Source organism: Dermacentor variabilis, unplaced genomic scaffold (genome assembly GCF_050947875.1).
Source record: "Dermacentor variabilis isolate Ectoservices unplaced genomic scaffold, ASM5094787v1 scaffold_12, whole genome shotgun sequence".
Lineage (NCBI taxonomy): Eukaryota > Metazoa > Arthropoda > Arachnida > Ixodida > Ixodidae > Dermacentor > Dermacentor variabilis.
In genome coordinates this window covers 18573117-18596005 of record NW_027460280.1, presented here as the reverse complement: position 1 = coordinate 18596005, position 22889 = coordinate 18573117, and the positions used below count along the sequence as shown (strand labels likewise).

At 44.8% G+C, this 22889-nt stretch overlaps 1 protein-coding gene across 5 annotated transcripts in view; it reads right to left on the bottom strand.

Moving 5' to 3' along the window:
* The window catches only part of LOC142566292 (nucleolysin TIAR-like), a 256354-nt gene that overhangs the window by 51189 nt on the left and 182276 nt on the right, over nucleotides 1–22889 (bottom strand). The gene's annotated exons all lie outside the window — the stretch shown is intronic.

Genomic DNA, 22889 nt, shown 5'->3' with positions numbered 1-22889 from the left:
CTATTGCAGCAACCCCGCGTATGGCCTGCTTTCGCCATTCTGTTTGTTGAGTTTGCCTTTCGGACAGTGTTCCACTATTCTGTGCTTGTTTGTTTAGTTTGTGTTCCAGACAGTGCTCTGCTGGCTCCAAGAAGTCTATCGCATGAACTTATCGACAGGCTGCATCAAATGGCACGAACGGTGCCCTGGAGTCCTACTTGGAATGAGTCGCAGTCTGAATGGGCCCGACTCCGCAACTGCAGTGCTTGAACTGCCGCCTACCAAAACGAGCTCATATGCGGACATCATTGATGACCTGCTAGGCTGCGGTGTGCAGATTTCTGCTGCCGTTACATTTGAAGACTGTGCAGATGCCGACAGTAAGGTGTTGTGTGCCAAACTGAACGATGACGAAATAATTGAGCAAGTTCTCCCACTTTCAAGCAGCGCCTCTTAACTCAAGCCTTTGTAGTCCTTGCATCGGCATACAGCGACCGCACAAAACTGGCAGAAATAGAGGCGACTTGGTTGCACTTGAGTGGAAATGCGTGTTGCAATGAATCGACCGCTTATTCCTTGCCCAGGGGCGTTAAAACGTAAATAAAATGATCTTTTTTAGGATACATTTGTTACTTCGGACATTACATTCCCTGTGGAGGCCGAGTTATCGGTCGTCAACTGTATCTGAAAATATGTTGCATGCAGATACGTAACGGGCATGGACTGTACTGCAACATGCCAAAATGTTGACACACTTTACATATTCTGACTGAGCAGTCTTCACAATTTCTGAACACCGTAACATTACGATGAGAATAATACAGCAAAAAGCACAGTTAAATCCATCAAAAATAGCAAGTACTACCTGTACAGTTGGACCTCAATATAACAAAGTTGTACTTGCAGCGAAAAGCTTCGTTCAGGGTGTCTACCAAGTTGACATTTCCAAATTCCCTGAGCACCTTTGCAAAATTCCCTGAGTGAGCCAGAACTTTGTTTTTTATGTCAAGACAGGCTGACACCATGTTGCTCGATGCTGTCACTCTCTAGTAAGCATGTTGAAACAAAAAAATGACTTAATCCAGTTTGAATAGTAAGGAGTAATATCTATATTATTTAAAAAGAAAACAGAGGGAAGGTGTTAGTAAAATGCACAGCAAAAAAAATCATAAAACCCATTCCGAATTGACCCGAACATCTTCAAATACGAATGAAAAGGAGATGCATACATAAGTAAATATTTTTGAATATGAACTGTTTCTATGAACTGTTTCTATCAACTGTTAGCAAGCTCATTGGTATGAGGCCTGAACTTTGTCACAATTAAGATTCTCTCTCAGCAGCTGCAAAGTCAACCTCAAATGTCGTGACATACTTTGAGCCCGTACACAACATCTGTGTTGGGTTTCACTGCTTTAAAGAGTTTATTTGGTTTGACTGAAGGACACCTGCATCTCGGCGTCAGCCAACACTTTGTTTTTCGAGCTCAAGCTCCTTCAAAGAGGCGGTGGCACGCTTCATTTCTCGTCAATTCTTCAGTGCGTCGGTCCTTTCTGTTCTCATCCTCCTTCTGCCAGGCGTTCACCCCATGGATCCTTTGAAGCATCCTCTTGGTCAGTTGTACAGTCAACGTTCAATTTTTGGACTCCCTAGGGGCCGCAAACACATCCGAAAAATCGGGCAGTCCAAAAAAATATGAATGCATGTCTCTAACTGCCCTCAAGGGCTAAAATTGGCACAGACACGTCTCAAAAAGCTCTTAAGGCCTGCCAGGACACTTATTAGGCATATCGGTGCTCATACTGTGACAGGAGACGGGGTACACGCGTGTATAATTAAGGAATACATACTGTGCCCCGTGACAATTGCCCCTTCCAACGCTTGTCATTTTTCACCGCGTAACATTCCTGTACTAAGGCAAAGCTAACTTTTGGAGACTGGTATTACGCAACGCGCTGTGCTCTGCGAGCTTCGAAGCCAATCGCGAGGATTACAAAAGCGGAGTCAGTGCCATTGCTAACAGCGGCCAATTCTTTCAATGAAAGACACAGCACTGTACGGCAAGATTAATAGCGAACGCAAAAGCAGCTAGGCCTAACGTTGCCGCGGTGGTGGCTACGCCAGCGGATCCGCGTGCGAGAGTGCCGGTTCGAGGTGGCGAGATAATAAAATGGCGGCGGTGGTGGCTTTGATTAATGCCATTTCAGACCTGCAATCAGGGCAATATACATTGACTACATGGAGTAAGTGGTTGTGGTGCAAAGCCGTGCGAATTATCGGGCATGTTCGAAAAATTGGGCGTCTGAAAAATAGGTCGTTAAGTACTCTGGCAATACCTCGTGCCGATGACACGGCGTCAATGACGATTCGTTGCAATTCCTTTGTTACTGGAGCCCCCATTAACACAACTTTCGTTCCCTTTCAAAAAGTTGCAGCTAATTTTCCCTGATAAAAGCACAAATTCCCCGAGTTTTCCCTGAATATTTCCAGACTGTTCAAATTCCCTGAGAATTCCCAGTTTTCCCGGTTGGTAGACACCCTGTTCGTTAAATCATGAATTTCGTTAATGTCAAGTTTTAATGTTTCAGCAGTAAAAGTATTTTAACAAATTCCCAGAAGATTCCTGGTAGATAGTATCTTGTGAGTAACCACATACAAACAAATCGCAAGAAGGTTGGGCCATAATAGCATGGTTATGAGTGCTAGCGCATGCGGTGCTGATCACGCTGAGAGCAATGCATCGATGCCGTAAATCTTGGATGCCATTGCTGAATCTGCTTAGTGTCTACTGCCATCATTAGAAGGTGCGCTCAAATTAAAAACTGGTGCGTTGCGTTGGGTCGCATTGCGCTTTCTGTTTAGCCACCGTATCCCGGCGTTTTGATGCGACAGTGGAGTGATGCAATACTTCTGACATGATAATGAAGTGTCCAGATCTATGAATGCACTGTCAATATGTGGTGCCCTTTTGGATTTCTTCAATGTGGTGTGCTGAACAAATCGGGTGACGACACTTAACATGCCTGCCCTGCGGTGATCAATGCTGTGTTATGTTATGCTGTGGTGAAGTGGTGTGATGGTGATGCAGTGTGGTGCAGTGCGTCTCACCGGCATGCGTCTCATCAGTGTGCAGTCCGTCTGTCAGTTATGTGAGTAGTACTGCACTGTGTTGACGGGGCCTAACAGAGAGGTCCCCCGCCGCTAGAGCTTGGCGCTTTCTGCGGTCTACAACAGGTGCCGTGGATTGCTCTACATTTGCTCTCCACGCCCACTGGGGGGTTTCTGCTGTGGACAGGAGATGGTGCCTGCGACCACCACGGCCAATAACATGTGAAGGACAACTATAAAGACCATGCCAGAACTCCATGTGATAGAGCTACGCAGCAGACTTGAAAAGCGAGACTTGGACAAAGCTGGAGTGAAAGGGGTGCTCATCGAGCGGCTGTTGCAAGCGCTTTGTGACAAAGGCGAGGAAGCCGAGACATAAGACATGCCAAGCGCTTACAAACCCTATGCCAACCAAGCAGACTGCATTGGCAGATGGACCATTGGAGGTGGTTGGGTCAGAGTATGATAGGCGGCCTACAAAGAAAGTAAACACTGCATGCAGGACGTTTGAAGACGACTCTGTCGCTGAGAAGGTTATGTGCACAGGATGCGAGCTTTAGAATCGACTAGAACACATGCCATTCGTGACAGCCACAGAGGCATGCACTACATCAAGCTATATGTGTAGACAATGAGAAAAGCTCAGGATCCCAAGTAAGCCATTCACAGTGGCGAATAGGCGAGCGGAAGAGAGGTGGCACTTGGCTGTGGACTGCATAGCAAAACAGCTACGAGAACACTGTATCGCCAGTGAGAACAAAAGGCGAGTGCTGAGAGAAAAGCTCAAGGGGGGAGGAGGGGATCAGAATTAACTTTTTTGTTTCTTGACAGAAAGGGCTGAAATTTGGCACACACACTGCACATTGCAATAAAAAGACAAATCTAAAATTTCATTAGGATATCGTAATTAGTTTTTGTTTTATAAGAATTTATAAGTTCCATGCTTGTGGAAAGCCTGGCACAGTAACGAAACATGATAGGGAGCAGGGAATACTTTGTATGTTTGCACAGATGTCTAATCTACATCAAGACACTGTTCGATTCTTTTTTTTAAAGCGCTAATAATTTTTTGCTCAACATAACATGCACATGACTGTGCTTCACTGCATGGAGCCATGTAGTAATTGTGAAATAATTAAACAATGGAAAGATAAAGAAACATTTCAAGACTGTCTTTAAGTACAGCACAGCTTGTGGATCACAGCAAAACAAACTGGGCCAAAATTGGTCCAGCCATTGTTGTGCTACGCTTTCCACGAGCGAGGTGATTGACAAAAAAAATGCAATTGAGAAAACTGGCTGCAAAGTTTTAACAGCACTGCAAATTTATTCAAAAGCACCAGGGCTGTAATATTTTGAATCATTGCTGTCAGGCATCTTCTTACACCTTTGCCTCATTGTTTGGTGGGCTTTGGATGCCTTCTTCAGGCGTTCTTTATCTTTTTCTTGTGCCGTCTGGAGTAGTGCATGACCACCATTTTCACTGCCAGACCGAGCCTGGTATCGCAGTGTACACCCACAGAACGCTGTTGGCATCTTGGGCACAGAGTTTTAGCGATCAAAGAGTTCATCGCGGAAACAGGCATAATAATGAACTCACAGTCACAAGGGGCCGAAATTTGTTCTTGGCATTGCTGCTTCCGCTCAGTCGCGGACACTGCGCGAAGGGAGTCGCGAACGCTGCATGCCTGCGCTTCTGCAGTCACCGCTGGCCCAAAACGCGGCTCGAGGCGCGTCTGAATCGTGCGACGATTCGTCTGGTGAGCCTTGAGTCACCATACAGTATGTAGCTCGTCGCACACCGTCGCAAAACGCACACCGTCTCTGTCGGCGATGGACACCTTCGACCCGCGTCGCCTCCAACAACACAATTTCGGTTGCTGACTCGCGCGGCCGTACGCACAGGTGCGAGAGTCTCCGTTGGCACTTCTTCCGGTGGCTTGGTTATCAGTGTCGATGTCACAGAGCGATTGTCGGCTTCGCTGCTGGAATCGCACGGTGCAAGATAACGCGGCACGTTATCCGCGTGTTCAGTCGGGTTCTGCGCTTCTCCCGCTGGCCGCCGTCTTTTTCTCGCCGTAGGAGGCTTGCGCTTCCGTTTTCCGAAGGCATGCTTCATTTAAAAGTTCTTTTCGAACGAGCGACGATCCATCACTGACCTGGGAGCTTTCATAAATCCGAATTCTGCGAGTGTCAAACGAAGAAACACGCCGGCGTGGTTTTCAAAGCAGACAACTACGGTCCACTGTGGTTGCCAGCTTGCCCGCTGCTGCAGCAGCAACCAATGGCGAGACTCCTTTCAGTACGGCAACCAATCGGAGGCCCGCTTTCATCGCAGGGCCAGTGTGACCGCCTCTAGCAGACCCGCGCTTCTTTTGTGTTTGTGTGTTTGTTACAAGATGGCGACGACCGAAGAATTCAGAAAGGGAATGGCGAAACTTCGAGCTTTCGAACGATACCAAGATGGCGGCGTTCGGTGGCGGGAAAGACGAGTTAGGGCTCCGCGAACTGCGGTGATTTCACGCGATTTAAAGCTGTTTTCTCGCCCTACGAACTCATAAATTAATTTTTTTCGGCCACTTTTAGTGCGTTTTCAGTTAAACCATTTTGATACAATGTAGATTAGGCATTGCAGATACCGAAACGCGTGGTTGCCAAAAATCGATCTTTTTTGCGATTTTCGCGATCTGATCCCCGCGTCCCCCCTTAATGGGAGAGACTGGAGAGTTGCTCCGCAGGCACAGGTTGAGGAACTTCAGAGAGCTCTTCTGACTACGAGCTTAAGACCAGCATGTGACCAACCGCCAAGAGACCGGTGCCAAGGGATCCTCAGCCAGAATCTAGGAAAGTAATGATCAGCAACACGACAACTGCTACTGATGAGGACAGTACAGTGAGGGCAAAGATGACCAAGGGAGAACGAGAAGTGAAGAGTTCACATGCTGCCAGCTCGGAGACCCGTTCCTAGCAAGAGAAAGAAAAGGCTGACGCGAAAAACAGCGGAACAGCAAGAACCGGTGGGTTCTGCTGCCACCGCACAAGCGACTAAGGCCATGCTGCTCCAGCCACAACATATTAAGAAATCAAATGTTAAAGCATCGAAAGCTGCGTTACTTTATAGTCTGTGCAAAAAACCGGTTTCTTCTATAAAGCTTAACAAGTCAGTGAAGCGCACTAGCGGTTCATCTCCGAGTATTGAGGTGGGGTATAAAGGTATGTGTAAGTTGCAGAGATTGTGTAAAAGCTTCAGTCTCTGTGTTTCAGTGTTTGGACATGTCTTAATAATGTGCATTACTGCGAGTGGCTCATGGCACTTCTTGGAAGTTGGCGGATTTTCGTTTTGAAGTAGAAAATTGTGTGTCAGGTGTGTGTGCCCTATTCGAAGTCGACATAGGATCACCTCATAGAAGCGTTGCTGGTGACTGCATGACTTCCACTCACCAAGCAGGGGTTTTATTGTGTGTAACTTGTTATTTCTGCAAGAGTCCCATTCTAGTTGCCACTTTGATGTCAGGGCCTTATGAATCGCTCGGATACTGTCTTTGTATGGAAGTGTTTGCATTATACCATTGTGCGCTGCCATGAATATCTGCTGCTTCATTCCCTGGTATCCCAACATGGCTTGGGACACAGCACAATCTAAGGTTCTTTCGTATTCATTATAGGCCGACATGTTTAGGATATCGCCAAGTAGGGGTTCAGACGTGGAGTTAAGGTTTACAGTTCTGAGTGCGCTTAACGAATCGGTATATATTCTAGCATTCATCTGCTTGTCGCTGGTAATTTTCTTTACTGCCGTCCATATCACAAAAACTTCGGCGGTAAACACTGAAGAAAATTATTTATCCGGATGCTATTTTGCCAATTTTTCGTTATTCCGACACCTACGTATTCTTGCGTTTTGGAGCAGTCAGTGTAAAATTCCGTGTAATTTTTATATCTTTCTTGAATAGCTCAGAACTCTTCTACTATGTGTTCTTGTGGAATGTCTTTTTTCTTTAGATGTGTTAGGGTCCAGTCACATAGCTGTGAAAGGTTGTACCCTGGGGGCAATCTCGGTGGTCTTTCAGCAACCTGCAGGACCTCACGAGGAACTTCATAAGTCTGACAGTATTCTTCGTGTCTTAAGATCAGTGGCCGAATTATGTTCGGTTTGTTTGTATAGTGTACCTGTGATTTGCACTGTGTTACGATGCTGTAGCATATATGTTGTGGTGATGACCGGATTCTCAGTATGTAGGAAAGTGTAAGTAGTGCTCTGCGGTGCTGCAAGGACGGCTCATTGCAGTCAATGTACAAATTTTGGACAGGTGATGTTCTGTAGGCACCGTTCGCCAGTCGTAGGCCAAGATTGTGAACTGGATCAAGTCGCTTAAAGGGGGGACGTGGCTTTGAAAATCAACTTCCTTATTTCTTCATGGATTTTTATGAAAATTGGCACGAATGTTAAGAATTTCTCCCTGATGCTTCCATAAAAGCTTCAGAGTGATATCTTGAGAACATTTTATTAAATCTTATTGAGAAGAATATTTCTCTTTCTAACTTTCTGGAGAGCCTGGGGAACTTAAAAAATGTGATAGAAGGCTTGTTAAATATTGACTGCATAGCTAAATGCATGCTGAAGGTTGTGATATTCTTGAACTTCCATTTTTTTTTTTTTGCAACACAAAATTTTTGGAGTGCCATATTTTATGTTAGCTTCACATCAAGCGCACTTTCGGGGTAGACGAATAGCCATATCGTAAACTTACAAAGGGTCAAGGTAAGAAAGCGAGAATGTCGTGACCTGCACTATAACCCAAGGAATGTGACAATTTGTAGTCTTTGTGATGTTTTGTGATGTGGGGGCTTCTTGTACTTGTGGCCTCTGGTCTGGTGTGCTTCCCCAACCCCTTTCTTTTTCCAGGGCATTTTTTGCTGCTGCTGCTGCTGCTCTACGAAGAGCATGGTGCTTAAGTTTCAAACCAAGTGACGTGCAGAACTGTGTGGGCATGAATATAGTTCCAGTGTACATTCAGGCAGCTTGTACCCGCAGGCTGCCCGATTGATATCAATCTCCAGTACAATCAGTGAGGCATTTTTTTTCTTTTGGTAAAATCGACCATGTTACTAAATGAAGTCTTCAGCCGCAGCGGGTGCATTATTAACGAAATGTTTATCGCCGAAGTTCGGGACCTGACACAGCATGCAGAACGCGTAAGGCACAGAGCACGCGACTGATGCTATGCTGAGGCTACTGCAGGTTTCACTGAGTTCGCAATAATGACAGTTGAGCTGACTGAACCACTAGGAGTCCTGAAATATCACTTTTTAAAATATAACACCTAATCTTAAGTTAAAGCTTATCGCATGCTATTGCCATCTTTAGCACATTGCTTAAAGTGACCGTTAATCGTAGGCTGGGCTGCCTTGAATGGCCGCGACAAAACGCACGGTGCCGCGCGCGCGCGCTGCAACTCCTGCATCGTATGGCCGCGCGCCCTCTTCTTCCGTCGAACGCAACGCGACGTCGAGTGAGCGTGGCGCGTGCGGACGTTCCAACGCGTACGTCTGGTTGGGGCTTAAGTGTAGACCCATCCGAACGAGAGGAATACACGGCCGGAAGGTCCTCCCAGTTTCGGTGTTCTAAGCAGTGGCGAAAAAATTTGAAACCAGGCACCGATTGGAAGCAGCAGTCGCATGCGCAGAATACGTTTCGGAGCTAAAATGCATCATGCGGAGACATGAATGCATGCAATTGCAGGGTGGACATGCCAGAAGAAGCCAATGGGACGGCGAGATTAGGGCAGCGCTGCAGGCTTGACAGGCCGCCCATCACAATCATCGCCATGTAGTTAAGCCAGGTGACACGAACGCTGTTAAGATGACTTGGGACGAGTATATGTGTCGAAAACAACACATGCAGGCTTACAACACAAAATATCCGAGGTTGACCACAAAAAACCCCTTGGCATAAATAAGGATAAGAGAAAGGTGGGAGGTGCATGTGTCAGTCAGATTGGTCGCAAGACCAGGAATGGAAGTGCCACGAAGGCTTTGTAGCAGCTTGGGAAAGGTCAATGAGTGAAATACAGGCATACGAAGAAAAGAATTTTGCAGTTATGCGAGATCAATTCTGAGAAGCCTGCAAGGTGAGCGAAATTCACGACAGGGAAATGTAATCCACATGAATGTAGCATGAAGCTACAAGGAAACTCGTACAGCTTTTTCAGAAACCACCATAAAATTACATACCGGATGTGGAACTAAGTGTGACCAAGAAGGAAATAACCTAGAGCTCCCACTCCATGTTCAGAGGCTTGTGTTATGCTAGTCCTTTTTTTGTTACTGTGAACAAGCAACTAATATTTAATATGAATGAACTAACACTTATACACCTGCCAAGTGGGCAAGTCAAGTGCTCTTACGAGGAGTGCACTCATTGAGTGACACTTTAGGCTGTGCTAAACAGGAAAACGGAGGAATTGCAGTAAAGAAAAAAAAAAGGGGGGGGGGGGGGGGGCAACAGACTAACAGCACGTTTTTGGAAGATGCAGATTAAAAAAAGAAAAGAAACTTCTAATAAGTAATTTTTTTTACATTGTACTATACATACAAACTTAAAACACCATTTCTCAAAAAAAAAAAAAAAAAAAGATTTTTATTATAAGAGTGCCAGCCAAGACAAATGCCTAGCCAATCCAGAACAATATGGTGGCGTGCGACGAGACGGCATTTGATCCTCTTAGAGCAGAATGTGAGCGAGTTCTGTTCTGATTATTCTGTTTAATGCTGTTCAACAACTAAAATGAACTTGTGTGTCCTTTTCTTATGCATCATGTTTTGTACCATTTAAACTGCTGGCAACGAGGCTACGCACTCGGCCAGCAAAGAGTGTTCGGTGAACACACTCCGACCAGATGCACTCTTTCCAAATGACACTCCACTTGCGACGTTTAGATTTGGCAAAGTGCACTTAAACTGAGTGACACTCTCCATAAATGCACTTAACCTGCCTGCTTGACAGGGGTGTTATTCAATAAGGTGCCAAAGCAAAGGTTGTGTAATACATCATAATTGACTGATAACATATATAGTGACCTAGGTCTTGTGTGGTCCTTTTTTTTTCTGGGAAGAAAAAAAAAACCGCCCTACAATCAATGTGAGAAGTACCCGCACCAGTAATATAAGTGCTCTGAGACGTAAACGTCATCACTGCATTGTGTACATTATGAACTTGTAAACCTGGGTACCCGGTCTTGCAACTGTTCAGAAAGCAAACTTTTACAAGGCCGCATTACTTCGCGTATGATAGCGACCGAAGATGCGCCGCAAAAACGGCTGACGCGGCAAGAAAAGGCGTGGCCACTTGTTCCGAGGGGCAGTGTTTGATGAGGTTTGCGTAATGATTGATGCAAAACTTTGGTGCGCAGAAGCTATGGACGTACAGTCAAAGTTCTTTTTTTTTTCATTCTTTTTTATTTATTTCATGGGCTTTCGTTCTCGTTTAAAAAAACGATTTTAAGAAGCGTACGCTGTTTTAAATGCTGTTATCGGTCATTTGTCAACATCATCCACAACTTTTTCATTGACTTCTAATCGATTGGGTAAATTTATAAATCCAGCTAATTAAACACATTCGTGCACAATGAACGAGAAATATTCAGAGCGGCCACCGTGAACAACACCTATCAAGGTACAGTGAACATGTTCGCATAGTGCCCTTTGGTAATTTTTAATTCTTGGTGAACTTCAGTAAAGGTATCAGAATACCGCAGAATAAATGTAAAGTAATGTATTGGTCATTGCACGTTAGCCAGTATTTCACATCACTTGCTGAGAAAAAGCTCCAAGATATCTTTCAAAACAACAAAGGGATAAAAAATTTTCACTGGCTTTCCAGTCTGCATCGTCGACCAATATACTGAATGAGCTCGATTATTTGGGTTTATCTGCGGTTCCGCCATAGGCACCATAATGCGAGCGTAGAACAGCAACCGATATTTGGACTTGAACTGCGCAAGTCACGTCGTAAACACTGTTGCCGCGAATGCAATTTCGAGTTTTGCGGTTTTGCAAAACAATTAATTACAACTACAATTTGGCCGCTAAAGTTGACTAAATATGAAACATTACGTCCTTGGTTTGCATTCTGCAGTGGCAAGAGCCTGATTTTGTGTGGTGTGGCTGGGCACAAAATAGTGTAGCTTGAGCGTAAAGTTTAGTGACGACTGCGGTTGCCATTGGATATTTGTGACCAACAAGTTTCATGAAAGCAAGCAGATCGTTTGTCAATGTGCCGCACTATCATCTCGGCAACCGGACGTGGTGCACGTGTGAAATATATTAAGCCGAAAGCCTTAAGGGGCTCGTTGAAATGGCTCATACCCGAAAAAAGCAGGTCTAGTACAGTGAAGAATAAAAAATATCAGGAATGGCTCATACCCCCATAAGCAAGCGAAGATGCAATGGTTGAATATGAATGAAGCCAAGAAAAAAAAAAAAAAAAAGGAAACGGGAATAACAAAGGACCACTTAGGTAGTGCATTAGGTGCTAGCATGCATCGTTGAGGAGGTTGACCTACAGCGCCATACGTTTACTTCACACTGCGGCTCGTTTTGCCTGGCAAGAAGCCTGACCCCTCAGATTGTATAACTTATGTATTATCACGTCTGCAACAGGCTTTTGCCTTCACATGTTACAGGAGTGCAACATACTGCCAAACTTTTCAGAACATTACATGCATGATGTTCACTCATTAACCGATGCAGAAGATGTAAAAAAAAAAAAAAAAAAAAAAAGAGAGAGAGGCGCCCACAATATGGAGTGCTAAAATGCATAATTAAACTGATAAGCAACACACTGGGCAGAATGTACAATCTTATCTATTCAGTGTGGCTTTCCTTCCGGACCCTAATCAAATAAGTGCCAGTTCAAATCATCTTTAGCTGGTCTGCATATACGCAAATGCGCAGAACTTTTATATAAAACATTTGTAATATATTGTACGGCACAAAACGGTTTTCATTTTTCTTGTGGCCTAGTTACAATTATGCCACCAAACACACCCACACTCCAATGATGCCGATGCTGAAACGGACTGCCTAAGCTTGGATTGCAGAGCTAAGCACTAGCCAAAGCTCATCTATAGACCTTTTCATCGGGCGAGGAGGATAGGGCGCGCGGCGAACTTTTCCTCCTCTCTGGCTTGGGCGATCCAGCGCGGCGTTGCTCGAAAGTATTGCTGTCGTGGGCTGCGGAACGATTTTGGAATGTTTTAGATTGTACTCTGTGAAATTTACGCAATGTCCGTTAACATAAGGGCGTAAGGAAAGACTTTCGGTGCATCGGTAACTACAGTAGGTGGAAATATATTTTGGGTGCGCAAAAATGTGACGTGCTTTATCGGCCGCAGTGTGTGCATGTGTTGTGAAATATTTTGCTTATATCGGTTCTAATTCAACAAACAAAACCGGTGTCTCTGTATTACCAGCATTAAATGGTAAATCAGCTCACTGTCTGATCTCTCGGCGCAGGGAGTAAAGCATAAAACATAAGAGTGCATGCTCGTGCACGGCCCAACCTAAGGCAACCACTAAACATATAAGCGGCAGGCGCTATCAAATATTTGTGATACACCGGCATCATTCTCACACATTGCAAGTCTAGCAGGCTTGAAATTACTACATGTCTACGCTAGCCTTCCTACATAAGGCCGATGGTGCTGCTCAACAACAATCACTGCGGTTGGTGAATCAGCACAATACATATATGAGCTGTGTGCTTCGGCATTGCCTTTTTGGCCTGTATACAGCCATAATATATGAGAGGGTTCGCATAAAAAGAATGCGATGGCTATTTTTGAGCGCAAAATTTCCGCAATGCGTGTGAGTGCGTCGTAGTGAACGGAACAAACACAACCGAAAAAGAAATTCGGGTATCATACTCTTTCTCAGAAAAGCAAGAAAAAACTGGCTAACGCCACAATACGACCTCACATCGTCACGCTGCACAACGTTTATATATATATATATATGACCGCTGATGCTGTATGCCTGGACCATGCGTTATACAGAACAAAGGTATCCCTAATCCAGCACCTACCACTGCTTAGGACGCTCGCGCAGTTCGTAAACGGTCGCTTTGTTCGACAAGCTTAATTCAGACTGTAAGGTATGCTGCTATTATTACCCAAAACTATTTTTTTCATGCGCGGAAACCTCATCCATCGAACCAAGCAGTCACACAATGTAACCTGCAGTGAACAGTTTGAACACCTGTCAAAGTATAACAGCACAACTTCTACCGTAGCAGAACGGTACCCACACTGCTACGATTGTGGTGTATGTTCCACAGCTTAGAACTAGAGGATAATACTGCAATAAGGTCACATTAGTGAATGGAACATTCAGAAATACAGAATTGATCTCCGAGGCTGATTGTAGGCTCAAATACATGCGTGCACACATTGAGCAGCGTGCTCCATATCTGCTTCAATGCTAGCGGAAAGTACTGACTTAAACCACTTCAGTACATCTCACAGGACTGTTTAGCGCGTAGAAGACGCATGTTATGCTAAATAGACTGCGCGAGCGTGAAAACAAACACCAGAAACTATCGCCGCACGTATAACTGCTATGCAAAACTGAGCGTTAACCCAAGCCAGCATTTCGACTGCCCATAGATGGCGCCACTGCGTAGTAATATGGTGGTGCCTGTGAAAAAACTGTGTATAGGCTGTATGGTTGCCACTGAACAAGCAATTCTGCTAAATTTGCCAACTTCATTAAAAATTAGTGTTTTGGCTCAGGTTGGCAAAGAACTTCCATCTCTGCAAGCCACACACACTGGCCATTCTTCTCTGCATTCGACACGCGAGAAGCCTCTGCTGTTGGTTCTGCAAGAACTGCTTTTCCCTATTTGTGACATGTCAGTGACCCTTGCAGGTGTACTTAATATACTAGCCCCGATTTGCCAGGAGGTAATTCCATCCAACCAGGTGTGTATGTTTGAACCTCTTATGTGACCCGGCTAGAGAGGCGGGCAGGCAGGGGAGGATAATAATAATAATAAAAAAAAAACACACCTTATGTGGTAGAGTGCCTGGATAGAGTTTTAGCACACATGCGTTACGCCTGCCCGGAGTGTTGGGGCAAGGCCAGTGGTCTCTTTCCTTCTTGGCGGCATCATGTACATCTTTGGAACCCCAGTTTAAAGCTTTGAAATGCCCTCAAACACTAACGATACTACCTCACTTCGCTGTAAATAAAGAGGGTGCAGGTATGAAAAATCGCAGTGACCAAGCAATGTGACCACTAATGCTTTTTACATGAGCCAACTGCACAGGAAATTTTAGAATTAAGCTTCATGCAGACCTTTCCTGGGAATTCATCAATGCTAAGTGCATTTTGACAGATTAATGTTGTGAAATGACTGATGCCACTTATTTAAAGCACTGTCAAGGCCAAATGTAGGTTTTATTACCCCCAGCAACGGTGTATCTAGTCAATTATGATGAAAGACAACACAAATTTTTGAGAACTTTACAATAGAGGCAGCAAACTTGACCCATAAATTGTGTTAACATGGCAGCATCCAACGAAACACTGTCTATTGTATAGATGAAAGCCTAGACAACTTACTGCAAACAAAAACCAGAACAAACACTGGCACTCATAACACGATGACCCTTTCTTTAAAAAAAAAAAAAAAAGATGGAAAATTTTTCTGCAGGGATGACGCGAACAGGCAGATGAATAAAAAATTCGTGAAATTAAAATACTTCTGTAACAACACCAAAAATTTAATCTGGCATTGTATACTGGTTCATGGTAGTGCTGCAGACAGGCTTGATTCAATAGAGTGGGTCTGAAAAATCAGTCAAGAACTGTACTGACTACTCGATTAATGCAAGCGGGAGGCAGTTGACTATTCCTGCTAAACTGCTGGCTTGTTCGCACTCAAAACTTTGCACAGGAGTAGCATTTTTACAGGCAAGTTCAATTTTATTGCCCCACTTGTGGGCATTACCAGTTTTGTCAACAGTAAATGCTAAGTGGGTGTCACCTGTGGCAGTGCCACTCAAAACATGTAGATTCCACTGCTACAGAACAGTGGTGCCACCTGTCACGGCTATGGTAAATGCCGTATTTCTACCATAGCAGTGAGATGATGCCACTGTTCCGCAACAGTGGAATAGAAAATTCGAGTGACGTCCCCCAAGATGACGCTTGTGCACAAAGCTAGCAAGTAATCTATAAAAATGTGGTACAGTCAAAGCTCGATATATCGAACACTTTCTATATCACCTGAAAAATCGCATGCATTTTTAATTTTTAATTTCGAATGGGGTCGAACATGAAACGGACATATTCAACTCTGTCACCCCAGACACGTGCGCTCTGTTGACTGGCTGTGAGCATTCCCGCAACACCCTCAAAGATCGCGGTGGCGCGATGGTTGTTCCGGACTGCTGCACTATAGATGCACACATCGATCCCACTGAGGGTGCCATTTGAACGTAGCGGCACATGCACGTGGTGGCTTGACTAGTTCGACATCAACGATGCATTGCATTATCTGCACTGACTTCTCGGTGCCATGCTTTGCGCCTGCCGCACCTCACTAGGACTGGTGGTTTGCATCCACAAAGACGCGCGACAGTGCGCGCTCACTGAGCTTGCTCATAGACACGTTGGCAGACACCACTTAATACTTTGTTAATGACAGCGTTTCAAAATACTTCGATTATGGAGATTGCAGCAGTAGTAGTGGCAAAATGAAGATGCTGCCGAGGTTGATCCTGCAAGTGCTGATGTTTCCCTGCTCCAGACTTCAACTGAGGCTGTTTTGGCCCTTCTACGCTGCTACTGCGGTGCGGCCCTATCGCTTGTGGATCATTTAGACTATGTTGAGGACTCCACGTTTAAGCACGTGGCTGCCAGTAAGCAGGCTACAGTGCTGCAATACTTTCAGCCAAATAAATACATAACTACTGTGTGCAAAGCTTCAAGTGAGTATTTACTGCGCCCTTGGTTCATTGAGTGATTTGCAGAAGTTCTTGACATGTTTTTTATGTGATTTTATATATTGAATTCTGGCTATAACGAACTATTTCATGATTGCCACGCTGTTCGATATATCGAGGTTCGACTGTATTATAAACTCCCTGCGAAAGCCACGCCTGCGAAAGCTGTATGACTGATACAGACCTGGCACTCCCTATTTATATGCAACATACCGCATTTATATCTTCTTAAAACCAGTGTTGCCCTGAACTGGGCACAAATGTCAATTGGAAAGTTATTGGCCTCATGCTTCAAACATAGGGCACTTTAAATCTGAAGAAGTGGTAGGCATGTGACAAGGGTGCGCCTGAGTACCAGTATTTTATGTGCAGTCGCATCGAAGGCACAAAAATAAATTTGCTTCCGATGCCAGCAATGGAAACTTTTGGCATGTATTAACACTGCAACATCATACCTGCCAACCTGGCGAGATCAAAAATAGGGAGACTTTTTATTCGCGCCAACAGGAAGGGGGGGGGGGGGGTTGCATCACTGTTTCAACTTCCGGGGGCCTTAGCAACTCTGTGGAACATGTTTTCCATCAGTGTTTTACACTTTTCCAACCATAGACCACTGCATGTCCCACCTTTCTTAATTAAGAATGTCCTCTGGAAGACTGTACGCCTGTAGTGTGGCAAACTCAGCTTCGAGAGCATCTAAAGAGTCTTCAGCAGATTCACTGGCATCTCGGGGCAGCAGCTGAGGGAAACTGAATAAAGAAACGAAGACTCGAGAGTCGTCCCATACCTGCCAACCTGGCGAGATAAAAAATCTGGAGACTTTATTTGCGGAAATGGGGGGGAGGTGGTGGTGGTTTGACGAGTCCTTTTGCAGGGATTTTGCAGTAGCAGACTTTGCTCGCTTCAAAAATTTGTCGGAGTAGCTCTGCTCGAAACATGGTCCAGACTGATGGCCTTTCACTAGCAGCAGGTTTTGGAGGGTTGTGTTGCACACATTGATGAGCGGAACTCTGTCCTAGTTTTTCGCACCGTGCTAAAAACCCTCTCACACACTGTGTTGGTGCGCGGTATTATGAGTAAATCCAGCATCACCTTGGCAACTCATTGAAACATCTGTTTTTCGTCAGTGTTTTTCATTTTTCGAACCATAGACCACTTCGCACCTTTCTTCATTCAGAATGTCCTCTGGAAAACTGTACGCTGTAGTGTTGCAAACTCAGCTTCAAGAGCATCTAAAGCATATTCAGCAGATTCATTGGAATCACGGGGCAGCAGCTGAGGGAAACTGAATAAAGTAGCGCAGACTCGAGAGCAATGCCTCTGAAACAAATTTTAGGTTGGCCACCTCCGCATTCTTCAGAGTTGCGTTTTCAAGTGGAAATTTGTGCCTCATGTAATCGCACACAGTGGTAAAGTAAGAGCGGACACAAGTGAAAAATTGCGTCTGATCATGTGAACTAAGTTTCTCTACCAATGCTGCTGAACGACACCCAATGACCAGATCACTGTCTGCCTTCTGATTGCGGATATCTTAATACAAAACTTCAAGCAGAGAAGGAGCACCCTTTACAGCAGTTGGCAAGACAAACCTAGTCAAAAGCTCAGCGAGGAGTTGGAGCAGAACCGACTGCAGAATATGTATTTGAGGTGCCTGTGATTGTAGCTGGCAATTGGCTTTCTCAAAAAGTGGGATCACACTTTAAAAAAAAAATCCGAAAGCCAAGTTAATGTCGGAGGTCAAAAAAACAGCCTTTCTTCACTAAAAAATCCGAAAGCCAAGTTAATGTCGGAGGTCAAAAAAACAGCCTTTCTTCACTAGTCAGAACAGCTTCTTGTATTTCAGACTATGTTAACACTGGCTTTTTTTTGTAGCTGGGGCATCCTTCTTTTCGGTTGGTGCTTTACGCCTGCGACTGGCTTCGTCGGCCATTGCACCTCCTGATGGTTCGGGCCTACGAGGAATCTGATAAGACTAAAAAAGATGGGCACTGCTTCTTCGATTTGATTTCGTTTAAGAAAAAGCTAACCAGAGGTTGCCACTAGTCCAGAATTCTTGTCAGGCACTTGCCTAGTGACAACCAAGAGTCTGTACATGCTTCCAAATTTTTCGCACTTCCACAATGTGCATCTCTTGAAATTCAGACAGCTTGTCCTTGTGTTTAGAGCTTTTCTTCAAGTAATAAAAGATATCTACAAGAACCTCATCAAACTTAGCCGGCAAGCACAGGGCTCCTTTCTCGGCAGCAAGGTTAATTAGATGGCATGGGCAGCCAATCACAACTAAGTTTTCTTACGCCTACTTGAAGACTGCGGCGACGCCGTTATTTTTCCCCCTAGCATAACGTTTGCATTGTCGGTGCAAAATGCAATACAGTTTGACACAGGCACATCAAAGGTCTCCAGTGCCTTCAACATGAGGTTCCCGATTTTTCTTCCCCGTGGAGTTCCTGAATGCTGAATAATGTACTTTCAATGCACGAGCATTCCTCGACGCAGTACGTCATCACAACTGGGTACAGCTGTGCAGTAGTGTCGTTGCTGCTGTCGAAAGCAACAGCAAAAGCACGGTGCTTGATGGTCTCCAGCATCGTGCTCTGCACCTCCGAGGCCATTTCTCCTACAATTGCACTTGCCGTCGTATGTCCACATCCATAACGCTTTGCCTCGTCGCATTTCGGAAACATTTTCTGTAGAAGAGGCCCAACGTGATCGCTGACACTAAGGGGCAGGTTGTGTTCGACGAGGAATCCTGTAAACAAGCACTCCGCACGTATGACATTGTCGTCGCAGTTGTTCCGAAGGAAGTTCACCATGTTGCCTTGCTGCTCAGCGGTGCGAACATAGCTTTGATGCTTCGCCATGGAAACATGAAGTTTTAAGTCTCCTTTGCCACCGTGTGACACACTGACGTCGCATCCACACGTTGCGCAAAATGCAAAATGTTCTCCTTTTCTTGACGCCAAAAAGCACGGAAATTCGGAAGTATATGACCGCAAAAACTTCTGAAGATATCTTTTCTTGGGCTTTGATAGCGCCATGACATCAAGCACACTAAATTTACACGCTGCACCGCACACAGATGACCTAGCCAACACTAATCACACACTGCGACACACACGCAGCGACAACAAGATGCACAATGGAGGAAGGCATGCACAGGCATGCATGAAATGCAAGAGCGACATTGGCTCTGGCTTTGGTTGGCTTTCTAGGCACCGTAGTCGGCTGCTTGATCGATGATACCGATGGTGCTAGTGCAGCCTTGTTGGTGATGCTGACGATTACGATGTGGCTGCAGATTCCGCGGTGCCGGTTTCGCAAAAACCGTTATTGCGCGAACAGAGACCACTTTTTGGGAGATATCAGGCAGTGATTGTACAATCGGAAAGTTAAGTAAAAAATCTGGAGTCTCCCGGGCGAATCGGGAGGGTTGGCAGGTATGCGATGACTGTGAAATAAATTTCAGGTTGGCCACCTCCGCATTCTTCGTAGTTGCGTTTCAGAGTTGCATCTACATCCATAGTGCTTCGCCTCGTCGCATTTCGGAAATATTTTCCGTAGAAGAGGCCCAACGTAATCGCTGACACTAAGGGGTAGGTTGTGTTCGACAAGGAATCCCGTAAACAGGCATTCCACACGTATGACACTGTCGTCGCACTTGTTCCGGAGAAAGTTCACTATGTTGCCTTGCTGCTCAGCGGTGTGCAACATAGCTTTGATGCTTCACCGTAGAAATGTGCAGTTTCAAGTCGCCGTTGACACCATTAGACACGCTGATGTCGCATCCAAATGTTCTACAGAATGCAAAATGTTCTTTTCTTGATATCAAAAAGGAAGGAAATTCAGAAGTTCGCAATAACATATGCAAATACCTTTTCTTCGGCTTTGATAGCGCCATGGCATTAAGCACACGAGAATTCTAACTTTACACGGTGCACCGCACACATGGCATAGCCAACACTTATCATACACAAAAGCAGCAGTAACAAGATGCACCATGGAGGAAGGCATGCATGAAATGCAAAAACTACATTGGCTCTGGCTTTGGTCGGCTTACTAGGCGCTGTAGTCGGCTGCTTAGTCAATGATACCGATGGTGCTAGTGCTGCCGTTGTTGGTTACGCTGATGATTACGATGCGGCTGTAGATTCCGCGGTGCCGGTTTTGCAAAAACAATTATTGCGCGAACAGAGACCACTTTTCGGGAGATATAAGATAGTGATTGTACAATCGGAAAGTTCAGTAAAAAATCGGGAGTCTCCCGGGCGAATCGGGAGGGTTGGCAAGCATGCAACATGCACAAACAGAAGTTATCATTTGCATTTTGTTGTAGCATTGCTTCTCAGCAGTAGTGGCGCTGCAACAGGCAATATGCAGAACCTGGAAGTGCAAATCTCCACAAACCTTTCTTGGCGCAACCAAGACGGCGGACTTCAGGTAAAATCTTAACTGAAGTATCAACATGCGAGTAATTGACATCGTTCCCGGCACCGTCCGTTCCCTGAACTGTACAAGGTTTCAAAATGTGTCTCAGTTTAATAGCGCTACTACCAGGAATGTGGCCATCTTGGTTAGGGAAATTAGCTGTGGGAAAGCCTGCTTACAAATTTTTTGCATATCTACTGAAGACGCAAAGCAATATTCCAAGATTCACTACTGTATCACATCCCAACTTTGGCATGTGCAAAGCCTGCAAATTTCATCACACCACCTGGTTTTCGGCCGTGCTCGACTGCTTCCCTTCTCTTGGCATCCATTCTGCAACTCTAATGGTCCACTGCTTATCCATCCTACGCATTACATGGCCTGCCCAGGTCCATTTTTTTTTCTCGTAATGTCAATTAGAATACTGGCTATCCCCGTTTGATCTCTGATCCACACCACTCTTTCTGTCTCTTAACGTTACCCGACATTCTTCATTCCATTGTTCTTTGCACGGCCCTTAACTTGTTTTCGAGCTTCTTTGTAAGTCTCCAAGTTTCTGCCCCATATGTTAGCACCGGTAGAATGAATTGTTTGTACACCTTTCTTTTCAGTGATAATGGTAAACTTCCAGTCACAATCTGACAATGTCTGCCGAATGCGCTCCAACCCATTTTGATTCTGTAAATTTCCTTCTCTAATTGGGGTCCCCGTGAGTAATTGTCCTAGATAAACATACCCCTTACAGACTCTAGAGGCTGACTGGCTATCTAGAGACTGAAGGCTATACTTGTCTTCTGCATAGCAATCTTAAACCCCAATCTTAAAGACAGAGAAAGAACCACACGACACAGGCGCAGGCAGACTTTTTTTGTTAAGGTCCGCAATCACTTGTTGCAATTCGTCCCTAGTGTTGCAAACAGAACAGCGTCATCTGCAAACCGAAAGTTGCAGAGATAATTACCGGTGATCGTCACTCCTAAGCCTTCCCAGTTTAATAGCTTGAATACTTCTTCCAAGCATGCAGTGAATAGCATTGGAGATATTGTGCCTCCTTGTCTGACCCCTTTCTTTATAGGTATCTTCCAACTTTTCTAGTGGAGAATTAGGGTAGCTGTGGAATCTTTGTAGATGTTTTCCAAGATATTCACGTATGCTTCCTGTACTTGTTTACGTAATGCATCTACGACTGCTGGTATCTCTAATGAATCAAATGCCTTTTAATCATCTATGAAAGCCATATAGAGAGGATGACTGTACGCTGCAGGTTCCTCGATTACCTGAATGATGACATGGACATGATGCATTGTAGCACATCCCTTCCTGAAGCCAGTCTGTTCTCTTTGTTGACTCTATATATTATATAGATATATATATATATATATGCTGTATTTACTTAATTGTAACACACACCCGTTTGCCGTAATCTAAAAAGAGAAAAGTCCTTTAGAGTACCATGCACCTCATTCTCTCATACGGAAATAACCACTTTCTCTCATTTGGAAAAACATATTTACTCCCAATGCACTAAACTTGCAACGAATAAAAAAGTCGCAGGTTCGCCCGAAAGGCAAAGCATCGGTTGAACAGCAAATTAGTGAACAACTACACGAAGTAAGGATAGTAGTGTTATTGGCTGTATAAGCTTGCAAATGTTCGGTTACTAACTTCAAAGTCAAAGAAACTGCACTCAACACAGGGGCTGTGTGGTACGCAGCAGCAGCCGCCGGAGTAGAATGCTTTTCCTTCTGTTTGCGCCAGTCCTGCATACAAGTTTCAGGAACTCCGGACGCTCGCAATGCGGCCAGATTTCAGTCTGTCTCTGCATCACTTTCCTTTTAATTGTGGCATCATGATGAACTCGGCAGATCTTCGCTGTCGAAACTTTTATGCTGATATAGCAAATGCAGAAACTGGGAAGACGGACGGCAGACTAACCTAAGTGCACGTACTACAGCGTATGGAGGAAGCTACGGCAGCTAGGCTCGAAGTGTGTACGAGGTGGCCGTTTTGTAATGCTGATGGCAAGATGTTAATGCAGGTTTAGGGTCGTACTGCATTCTAATGTGCCCACAATTATCGGACCAGTTTTGCGAAGGAAAAAAAAAAAGAATGTGCATTATATTTGAGTAAATACGATATATATAAAAGACCGACAGACGTGAAAGTCCTAAAATACTGTAACACAATTGTCTACAAAACATGTTATATCTTAATATTTCATTAGCAGCTCAGTGTTGTGCATCAGCCCCAGAAAATCTCACTGAATTTGAAGAAGCACAGCACTTTGGTCAAAGTTTACAAGTCTAAAAAACCCCAGTAGCACCTTTAGTAAAATATCTGATAGCTGTCATCAGGCAGATGGACATCCGA